An 11,220-nucleotide genomic window follows, 5' to 3' on the forward strand; every position below is an offset into this window, starting at 1 on the left:
AAGAGTTGAGAACAGAAAAAAACTATAAGAACAAATTCAGAGGATTTGGGAGGTCAGTCTATGATCAAAACAATTACAATGTGAAAGAAAGTAAACACAGAGGAACGGAGATCCAGATGGTGAAAAGGTCAGGTAGATTACAGGATAAAATTGACTGTCTTAAATGGAGGAAAAAATTAATGGAATATAAGGCAACCACAACAGTGGGGTTGTGGTGGAAGGTTTCAGGCGAGGTGGAAGGAGGTGAAGATAGAGCACAGGTTAAGGGCAGACACAGTTCAGGTTTTGGGTAGGGCAACGCAGAAAGGAGGAAGATGGTAGAAGAACAAGGTAGATAGGGGAACACTGAGACAAGTTTGCATGGGCTAAGTGGAACAGAGGTAAGTAGTGATGCATGCTCAATCTTGGAACACTACAGCTCCATGTTACAGGGATCTAGGCATAGTTTGAAGAGGTGAAATAATACTAAGATGCTTGACCATCTTATGAACATTGGTTTCCCTTGTATACTATTGTAAAATAGAAACTTGATTGGGCTAGAAAGGAATGTTGGGAAACATGATTACAGAAAGCTTGTAAGCCCATCTTCAGCCTATAACTGGTTGGAATACCTAAAAGGGGCTTTAGAACTTGCTCAGAGAAATAAGTGTCTTGCAGAGCTTTTGCAGAGTATAGGACTTTATTTCAAATCCTGAGTCCCATCCACAACCTTCTGAGGTGATAGATCCACACTAGAAAGGACAAGCAGACCAGCCTGGAACAGCCAGAGAGACAGGAGATACATCTTGAAAGAAAGATCATCAGGAGAAACTAAAAAATGTCAGTATGACTAGATACTACAAGAATAAGCACAAAGTTATTATATCAAAAAGAAATAGGCAAAGTTCAATAATTTCAAGAGGTAATCTATGATCAAGAGCCAATGGTACTGAAAGAAGATGTCCAAGGTGCATTTGAAAGCATTGGCAAAAAAAAAAAAAAAAAAAGTTCTAGGAATTAAGGGGATACAAATGGAAATCTTTCAACAACCTGGTATAGCACTGGAGGCACTCACTCATCTTTGCCAAGAAATCTGGAAGGAACTACCTGGCCAACTGCTTAGAAGAAATGTATTTTTGTACCCATTTCAAAGAAAGGTGACCAACTGGAATGCAGAAATCGTTGGACAGTATCTTTAATATTGCATGCAAATAAAATTTTGCCAAAGATAATTCAAAAATGGCTACAACAATATATTAATGGAATATACTGCCAGAGGTTTAAGCTGTTTTTAGATGAGGATGTGGAATGAGGACTATCATTGCTGACATCAGATGGATCTTGACTGAAAACAGAAAGAACCAGGGAGATGTTTATCTGTACTTTATTGACTATGGAAAGGTTTTGACTATGGGGTGGATCATCACAAGCTATTGACAACATTGTGGAGAATAGGTATTTTGGAATATTTAATTGAGTTCATAAGAATCTGTATGTAGACCAAGAGGCAATTATTCAAACAGAACAAGGGGGAACTAAATGGTTTAAAATTATGACAGATGTACACCATGGTTGTAGTCTTTCACCATACTTTTTTCAATCAGTAATATGAGAAAATAAATCAAGAAGCTGGGTTATATGAATGAACTGTCATAAGGATTGGAGGAAGACTCATTAGCAACCTGCGATATGTAAATGATACAATCTTTCTTGCTGAAAGTGAATAGGACTTAAAATACATACTCATGTAGATCAAAGATCCCAGTCTTCAGTATGGGTTGCACCTCAATGTAATGAAAACAAAAATCCTCAACATTGGACCAGTAAATAATATCAGGACAAATGGAGAATAGATGGAAATTATTAAAGATTTCATTTTACTTTGGTCTACCATCAACATTCATAGAAACAACAGTCAAGAAAACAAATGACGTACTGCATCGGTCAAATCTGCAGTATAAGACTATTTAAAGTACTCAAATGTAAAGATGTCAGTTCGAGGACTAAGGTGTGTCTTAATCAATCCAGGGTATTTTCAATGGTTTCATATATGTATGTGAAAGTTGGACCATGATTAAGGAAGACCATAAAAAAAATTGATGCATTTGTATTATAGTGTTGGAAAATATTAAAAGTACCATTGACTACCAGAAAAAACAAATCTGTGTTTGAAGAGGTACAGTCAGAAACCATCTCTCACATTTCTGTCGTATTTTCAGTAGTGACCTGTATCTGGAGAAGGACATCATGCTTGTTTAAGTGAAGGGTCAGTGAAAAGAGGAAGATACTGAATGCGATAAATTGGCACAGTGACTAAGGCAATGGGCTTAAGTGTAGCAATGCTTGTGAGGCTGGTGCAGGACTGAGCAGTGCTTTATTCTGTTGTGCATAAGGTCACTATGTGTTGAAACAGACTAGGTGGCCCCTAACAAAAGCAACAGTTCCTGTAATTATGTTCCCATTTTGGAGTTAGTTGTTTGTTATATTAATTAAAGTGGGATGTATTGTCAGTTCCCAACTTACTAGATAGTAACTCAAGTCACCACCTTTAGGTTTTGGGATGTTGTCTGTAAATTATCCTGCAAAACTGCCTGAGACCAGATCTGATTTGCCCAACTGGCATAGTAATAGCCAATATGTCCTGACCTTTGATATCACCAGTCCATCAGAGCCCCCAGACATGGGAAAATATTGACCTTTCAAGTGGCCCTTCTCATCTGAAGATGCTTGGAAGACTAGTTCTTGTTCTTAATCATCCTGACAAACACCAGTAAGATGACTATTAGCTCTCTAGAAGATCCCAATGAAAAATCCATGGCCCAGAACTTAAGGGAGCCCTGTTGGCAAAGTGAGTCCCAGTGAGCTTCTTAGTGGGGCAAACCAAGTACACACTTCTTTAGCTTTCCACAGTTTGTTTTTATGTAGCCTCACCTACCAAGAGTTGGAAGACTACAGTACCACTTTGGCAAAGTCCCCTCTCTTGCTCTGGCTCACCTCTCTCTGATATCTGGTTCTTAGGACTTAAACCAGCAGCCTATCACCTGAATTGATTCCCCAGCCTCCATAACCATAGGAATCATTTCTTTGATAGTTTGTGAGTTCTTTGAGAAGTTGCTGAAAATTACAGAAGCATCTCAAGTTACTGACACCAATCACCTCCCAGTTCATTATATTTGGTAACTTGTATATTGCTGTCATGCTCGAAGTTATGCTACCAGTATTTTAAACACCAACAGTGTCACCCATGGAAAATAATTCATAAATAGCTATAGCAATACCTTGACAGGAAGTTGCCAGAAATTCATGCGGGATTCAGAAGAGGACATGGAATGAAGGATATCATGTCAGGTGGATCTTAACTGGAAGCAGAGAATACCAGAATGATATTTACTTGTGCTTTATTGACTATACAAAGACATTCAAAAGTGTGGATCATAATAAATTACAGTTAACATTGTGAAGGAAGAATGGGTACTCCAGAACACTTCTTCGTGCTCATGATGAACCTGTACCTAGACCAAGAGACAATTCTCCAAACAGTACAAGGGATATCAAATAGTTCAAAATCAGGAAAGGTGTGCAACAGAGCTGTATCCTTACTTATTCTATCTGTATGCTGAAAAAATAATCTGAGAAGCTGGATTCTGTAAAGAGGAAGGTGGCATCAGGATTAGAGGAAGACTCATTAACTACCAGCAATATGCAGATAACACCTTGCTTGCTGAAACTGAAGAGGCCTTGAAATACTTACTGATAAAGATCAAAGACTACAGCCTTCAGTATGAATTGCAGTACAATGTAAAGAAAATGAAAATCCTCATAAATGGATCAATAAATAACTCACGATAAATAGAGAAAAGATTGAAGTTGTCAATCTTTACTTTCCACAATCAATGCTCACAGAAACAGCAGTCAAGAAATCAAATGATATATAGCAATAGGTAAATTTGCTACAAAAGATATCTTTAAAGTGATAAAAAGCAAAGATGTCACTTTGATAACTAAGGTGTGCTTAACCCTAACCATGATATTTTTAAGCGTCTCATATGCATGTAAAAAGTTAGACAAGGAATAAGGAAGCCTGGAGAGAAATTCATGCATTTGTGTTACGGTGTTGGAGAAGAGTATTAAAAGTACCATGGACTGCCAGAAGAACAAACAAATGTGTCTTTAATGAAGCATGACCAGAATGCTCCTTGGAAGTGAGTATGATGAGATTTGTTCTTTTGTACTTTTGATGTGTTGTCAGGGAAGACTCGTTCTTGGAGAAGGACATATGCTTGGTAAAGTGGAGGGTCAACAACAAAGAGGAAGATCATTAACGAGAAGGACTGTGACAATGGCAGTGACAATGGGCTCAAATGTAACAATTATAATGATGGCACTCAATCAGGACCAGGCAGTATTTTGGTCTGTTGTGTTATGAGTTAGAACTGACTCTGAGACACCTAACAGCATGGATGGATAGAATATAGAATACTGAGGGTAAGGGTAGTAGTTGATAGAGTGGCACAACATTTTGGAAAAATTGTACATTTGGGACATCTTTATCATCCACTTCATAGTTAATAGCTTTGTGATGATCCTTTAAAAGGAACTATTCTTGCAGCTGTCTTGGAAAATGTACAGCCAGAATATCCTTTAGAAGCCAGGGTGTTAAAATTTGTCTCATACATTTTGGACATACTATCAAGAGGAGTATGGTAGAATAGTGGTTATGAATTGGGCTGTGAACCTTAAGGTCAGCAGTTCGAAACTACCAGCCGCTCCGAGGGAGAAAGATGAGGCTTTCTACATCCGTAAAGATTTACACCCTCGGAAACCCTGTACAGGGTCGCTATGGGTCGGAACCGATTAGATGGCACTTAACAACAACAACAAATCAAGAGGAGTATGGCACTGTGGGTTAATGCACTGGACTGCAAGGCCACTCACTTTAAACCACAAGGTTGGCAGATCAAGCTCACTAGCTGCTCCTTGGAAACCCTATAGAGGGTCACTATGACTTGGTACTGACTTGATGATACTTAACAACAACAACATCAAGCGATAATAGTGCTCGGAGAAGGACATCAGGCTTGGTAGTTGTTGCTGTTGTTAAGTGTCATACCGACTCATAGTGACTCTATGCACAATAGAATTAAACACTGCCAGTCCTGGGCCAACCTCACAATCATCGCTTTGTTTGAGTCTATTGCTGCTGCTACTGTGTCAATCCATCCCTTTGGGAATCTTCCTCATTTTCTCTGACTTTCCACTTTATCCATTATGATATCCTCCAAGGACTGGTCCCTCCTGATAATATGTCCAAAGTATAAGGTTTGGCCATCCTGGCCTCCAAGGAGCACTCTGGCTGCACTTCTTCCAATACAGATCTGTTGGTTCTTTTGGCAGCCCATGGTATTCCAAATATTTTTCTCCAACACCATAACTCAAATGCATCAATTCTTCTATAATCTTCCTTATTCACGGTACAGCTTTTGCATGCATACGAGATTATTGAAAATACCATGGCTTGGGTCAGACACACCTTAGTCCTCAAGTTGACATCTTTGCTCTTCAACACTTAAAAGGGGTCCTGTGTAGCAGATTTGCCTAATAAAATACATTGTTTGATTTCTTTATGGTGGTGGTGGCTGTATGCCATGGAGTTGGTTTCAACTCATAGTGACCCTGTATGGGGTTTCCAAGGCTGTAAATCTTTACGGGAGCAGAGCGCCTCATCTTTCTCCTGCGGAACAGCTGGTAGTTTCAAACTGCCAACCTTGTGGTTCGCAGCCCAATTTGTAACCACTACGCTACCTGAGCTCCTTTATAGATGTATTAATGTGTTGTTTGGTGCTGTTGAGTTGGATCCTACTCATAGGAACCTTATGCACAACAGAATGAAACACTGTACCATCCTTACAATTACTATGTTTGAGCCCATTTTTACAGCCACTGTGTCAATCCATCTCATTGAGGGTCTTCCTCTTCTTCCTTGACCCTTTACTACTGCCCTGTCCTTCTCTAGGGACTGGTCCCTTCTAATAACATGTCCAAAGTATCTGAGACAAAGTCTTGCCATCCTCAAATCTCAGGGACATTCTGGCTGTTCTTCAAAGACTGAGTTGTGTGCTCTTCTGGCAGTTCATTGTTCTTTCGACATTCTTCACCAATGTTGTTGTTGTTAAGTACCATCGAGTCGGTTCCGACTCATAGTGACCCTGCACAGGGTTTCCAAGGCTGTAAATCTTTATGGGAGCAGAATGTCTCATCCTTCTCCAACGGAACTGCTGGTAGTTTCGAACTGCTGACCTTGAGGTTAGCAGCCCGATTCGTAACCACTACGCTACCAGAACTCCTTTGTTAACCAATACTATAATCTAAATGCATTGATTCTTCCACAGTTTTCCTTATTCATTTTCCAACGTTCACATGCATATAAAGTGATTGAAAATATCATGGCTTTGGTCATGAGCATCTTAGTCTTCAAAGTGACATCTTTGCTCTTAAACACCTAGCAGAGATCTTTAGCAACAGATTTGCCTAATGTAGTATGTCATTTCGTTTCTTGACTGCTGCTTTCATGAGTGTTGATTATTGATCAAATTCAAATAAAATCCTTGACAACTTCAATATGGAAAGTCTGTTATTAATGTCATCAAATGTAAATTGTCAAAACCTTGAGGCTAAAACTTTTATTAAAGTGGTATATGTTTGTTCATTTTGCCTATCATTCTGCAACAACAAATGCATCCATAAAAAGTTTTAGCAAAGCATGTGCAACATATATTTGTATAAACCCATCACACAGAGAATTGAGGAGCTGAAAAGTATGTAGATAGGCCATTGTTTTAGAAAAAGAGATGCATATTTAAGCATGTTTCCATCGCCAACTATTTTATCTGTAATTTCTATCAAAATAACAAATAAAACGAGAAAAATTTGGAGAAGCATGTGAGAAGTGTTTATTATTAAATAAAATTGTTAAGATGAGAACTATCATATATTAAGCATGCTATAAAACTTTAGTATTTAAATGAGTATAGTACTAGCACAATTAGATGGATATAGACAAATAATAAAATATATACCTATGAGAAACTAATGTTATCCCCCATGAGAAATATCCTCCATATAATATCAAAGAGGCATTACAATTCAATGAAAAGGAAAGGTTATTGAGTAATCAGTTTGCTGCTTAGAAAACGCAAGGGTATGCTAAAAAGTATTGCTACTAGAATTCCAGTTTATATATGTATGAGTTTATTGCAAATAAAATCTGTTTAAACATGTCTCTGAAATCAGTGGATGACTGCAGACAAGGTCTTTCAATTATATACTTGTCTTATTAGGGTGTTAACCAGTTCTGTAAAGGGTTTCTAAGGCATAAATTGTTTCAGGACAGAAAGCCTCATGTTCTTTCTCCTTCAGAGCAGCTGATAGGTTAGAACTGCTAACCTGGAGTTAGCAGCTCAGTGTTTATCCTATAGTACCACTAGGATGGGTTGTTGCTGTTGTTAAGTGCCATTGAGTCAATTCCAACTCATAGTGACCCTGTATAGAGTTTGAGGGGCAGCTGTTGGGTTTGCACCACTGATCTTGTGGCTTATATCCTACAACACCATAGTAGGGGTAGTCCCAGAATGGGTTAGAGAGATGAAAATACTGCCTTCAATGGTGTATAGAACTAGGTGCAGGATATACTGAGAAACAATGACTTTGTATTTTGATATTTTTTAAAAACAAAAGTTTCTATGATTTTGCAGCAATACTTACCACTTTTATGAATCTATGTACTTACATAGGATATAAAATTCAAAAAGTTTAAACACAAGTTGGAGGAGAAAGAAGTAATAATTCCTTATATATCAGTTGTGATAAAGAAGTTTTTCTATGCTTAGATATGATTTTACAATAAAAATAGATGTGTGGTGCATAAAATTAAACCTTCAGAAAACAGTAGAAAATTAAATATGCAATTTAAAGGTCACAGTAAGACAGAATATTATAGTATTAACATATGAAAATTTCACAATAATGGTTTAAAGTGTACTGTAGTTCCACCAAATAAATGACCTATGAATGTGATCTGATGTTTTAACAAAAGCGTGCATAGTAAATGGTTAATAAGCACATGGGAAATATCCTACCTCATCAGTGTTAAAAAGTCAAATAATGTGAGATACAAATTAGAATCCTACCAAAATGAACAAATATTTAAAATTATAGTGAAAAATGATACATTTTTCATGAAGTATAATGTGGTAAAAACTATCTCAGAAACAAATTGGAGTAATTATGAAAATTTAAAACTCTTATACAATTTGATCTGGTAATTTTACTTCTGGAAATCTATCATAAGAAATTAATCCTCAATCCTGAAATAAAACATAAGATAAAATCGGCACAAATACTGATGGCAAAATGAATCTTAATAATGAGAAGTGAAACAGCCTGCATGTTTTTGACAGCCATGATTAAGTAATGTATAGTGCATAGATTCAATGAGCTCTGAGGAAGCCATTAAATATTATGGAGAAAGTATAGGTCATTTTCATAAGTAAAACAGAAGGCTCTAATGTTGCATATTTATTATGAAAGTTAATATATAAATACAACAAACCAATATAAAAATATTTGGTTACTGTATCAGATGGTATGAATACATATAGATATTTTTAACCTTAAATGTATATTTCCCTGATTTCCTAGAATATATATGAGGATGCATCAAAAAGTTTATGGAAAAAATGTCATTATCCTTTGTTCAATTGCTCCATTAACTTTTTGAAGTCCTGTCATATATGTCAATTTCAAAAATTTTAATTTTATTTTACTGAAGAGAGGAACTTACTATCCAGCTAAAAATATTACATAAAGAAATCAAAGACATGTCTTTTCATGTCCAGAAAAGAACACTGAAATACACAGTAGGGACCCACACATAAATACACACACATGCCATGTACTATCCAGATACTCCCATTGGAAAATAGAGAGCACTGGTCCATTTCACTGCTAATACTCTGAAAGCCTGGCATACTTAAACTTCATTTAAATACAGGGAAACAATTAAAGTTAAAATGCCAAGAAATCACTTCTCTTGTCATAAAGTAGATCCCTGGCAAAACAACAACAACAACAACAAAACCCTGAAAGGAACCATGGTGTCTCAGTTTACATACTTCTTACTAGAATGCACCCCCATTTATTCATGAGCAATGGTGACATCCTTCCACATACACATTCACACTAACACTCACAATAAATGTTGTTTTTCAAGTAGAGAAAAGTTTTAAAGAGAGCAAGTACTTATTGTAGGATAAAAATGAAGTTGAAGCAGCTATGGGCATTTTGAGGGCACTACTGGTGCTGGTGTGGCGCTGTGGGTTAATGCGCCAGACTGTGAAGCTGTTTTAACTGCAAGGTCAGCTGCTGCTGTAAGTTAATGTGCTGGACTGCAAAGTCATTTGATAGCCAGGTCAACAGTTCAAGCTTACCAACCCCTCTTCAGAATTCCTGTACAGGGTTGCTATGGGACAGAACTGACTTGATAGCACTTAGTAACAACCTTTCTATAAGTGGGACTCCTGGTGTGGTTCTGTAGAATTAGCACTGGAATGCGAACCACAAGGTAGGCAGTTCAAACCCACCAGCTGCTCCTCGGAATCTCTGTACAGGGTCACAAAGAGTCGGAATCTACTCAACAACATTTAACAACTCTATTCAGCAAATGAATGATATAAAATATTCACATATATAATTTACATGGCACAATGAAATCTCATTTTTCCAAGAAATGCCAATAATTTATTTATTGCATATTTATTACAAGTGATATCTGATGACATAACTGATTTCTTTTTTTATAAACATAAAATATGGGTATATGATTTTAAGACCTTGATATGTGTTCAGCTCTTAAGATAATGAATGCAGTTCATTCAGGTCTATTTACAATTTTATAGATAATCAAAAAATCATAGAGAATCAGCTAAGTCATATAAAATATAAACCTGTTTGATACTCTGGCTTTGCTGCCTGGTCTGATAACTACACATAATTTGCCTCTGATGCTTTAATGCTGCTACTATCCCTCTGCTCTGCCTGAATCCAGCCATTCCTGTTGACCCTAGGGAAGTCAATTCCAGAGTAGATTCCCCTCCAAAGTCCCAGAATTAGAAAGGACAAGATGTTGGTGCCATTCTTACCAACCCATCCCTTACTGATTTTCTTAAAGGGAAAAACCTCTGGGTTCTCTTTGGGAAAATGGGTCAGAGAATGAAAAATATATCATTCTAGCATGTCCACCTCTCTAAGTATTTTGACCCTTTCCATAATATTCTGCCAAAAAAGGTCCGGCATTTTTATCCATTTACCAGAGGCCATTATTTTTTCCAAGCTTTTGGGAAAAGTCTCAGTAGCAAATTAGGACACGCTCTAGATGCCCTTGCCAGTATGTTAAATTCAAAGTCATTACATTGTGTCCCATATTTGCAAAATCTTCCTTATGCAGCCTCATATTTTGCACACTACCTATTATCCCTGTTCCCTACATTCATCTAGTTCATTCAAAACCCATTCTTGTGATTCAGTCTGATATTTGCAAGATCAGATAGCTCTTTGGAGGGAATGAGCCCTTTCTTCTCATAGGAGAGACTAGATGTAGTTCCCTAAACATTAAACTAGTTTTGAGTCTAGAGGTGATGAAAGGAGGTAGAGGAAAACTTTATAAGATGCTTGTCTTAAAGCATAATACATCTTGGACTCTAGATGTGGCACTGTAGGATCAGTACTGGACTTTGAACCATAAGGTCAGCAGTTAAAACCGTCCAGCTGTTCCTTGGAAACCCTATACAGGGACACTATGAGTCAGAACTGACTTGATGGCACTTAGGCACAACAACAACAACATAATATATCTTAGAGACAGGCATACATTCCAGAGGTCTATGTATGGCTTAAAATCAAAGGAAAATGATTACCCTCTAACAAGGAAATATGGGCTTTGCACATGTCCTCAAAAGGTAAAATAATCTAGGGAATCAAATTTCTCACATGGATCCACTCACATGTTTCTATTCCAGCTAGCAGGGGCTCATCCCATTTGTACAATATAATCTACAACAGCAGGGACTGTCGAGGTCCTATGTCGGGGTCCCGCCTCGAAAAGGAAGCGTGGGTGTCACAAAGAAGGGAGATCTGGCGGTGAAAGTGATAGAGAAAGAGAGAGACGAAATATATACAAAAAAGACA

Source organism: Chrysochloris asiatica, unplaced genomic scaffold (genome assembly GCF_000296735.1).
Source record: "Chrysochloris asiatica unplaced genomic scaffold, ChrAsi1.0 scaffold00002, whole genome shotgun sequence".
Taxonomy (NCBI): domain Eukaryota; kingdom Metazoa; phylum Chordata; class Mammalia; order Afrosoricida; family Chrysochloridae; genus Chrysochloris; species Chrysochloris asiatica.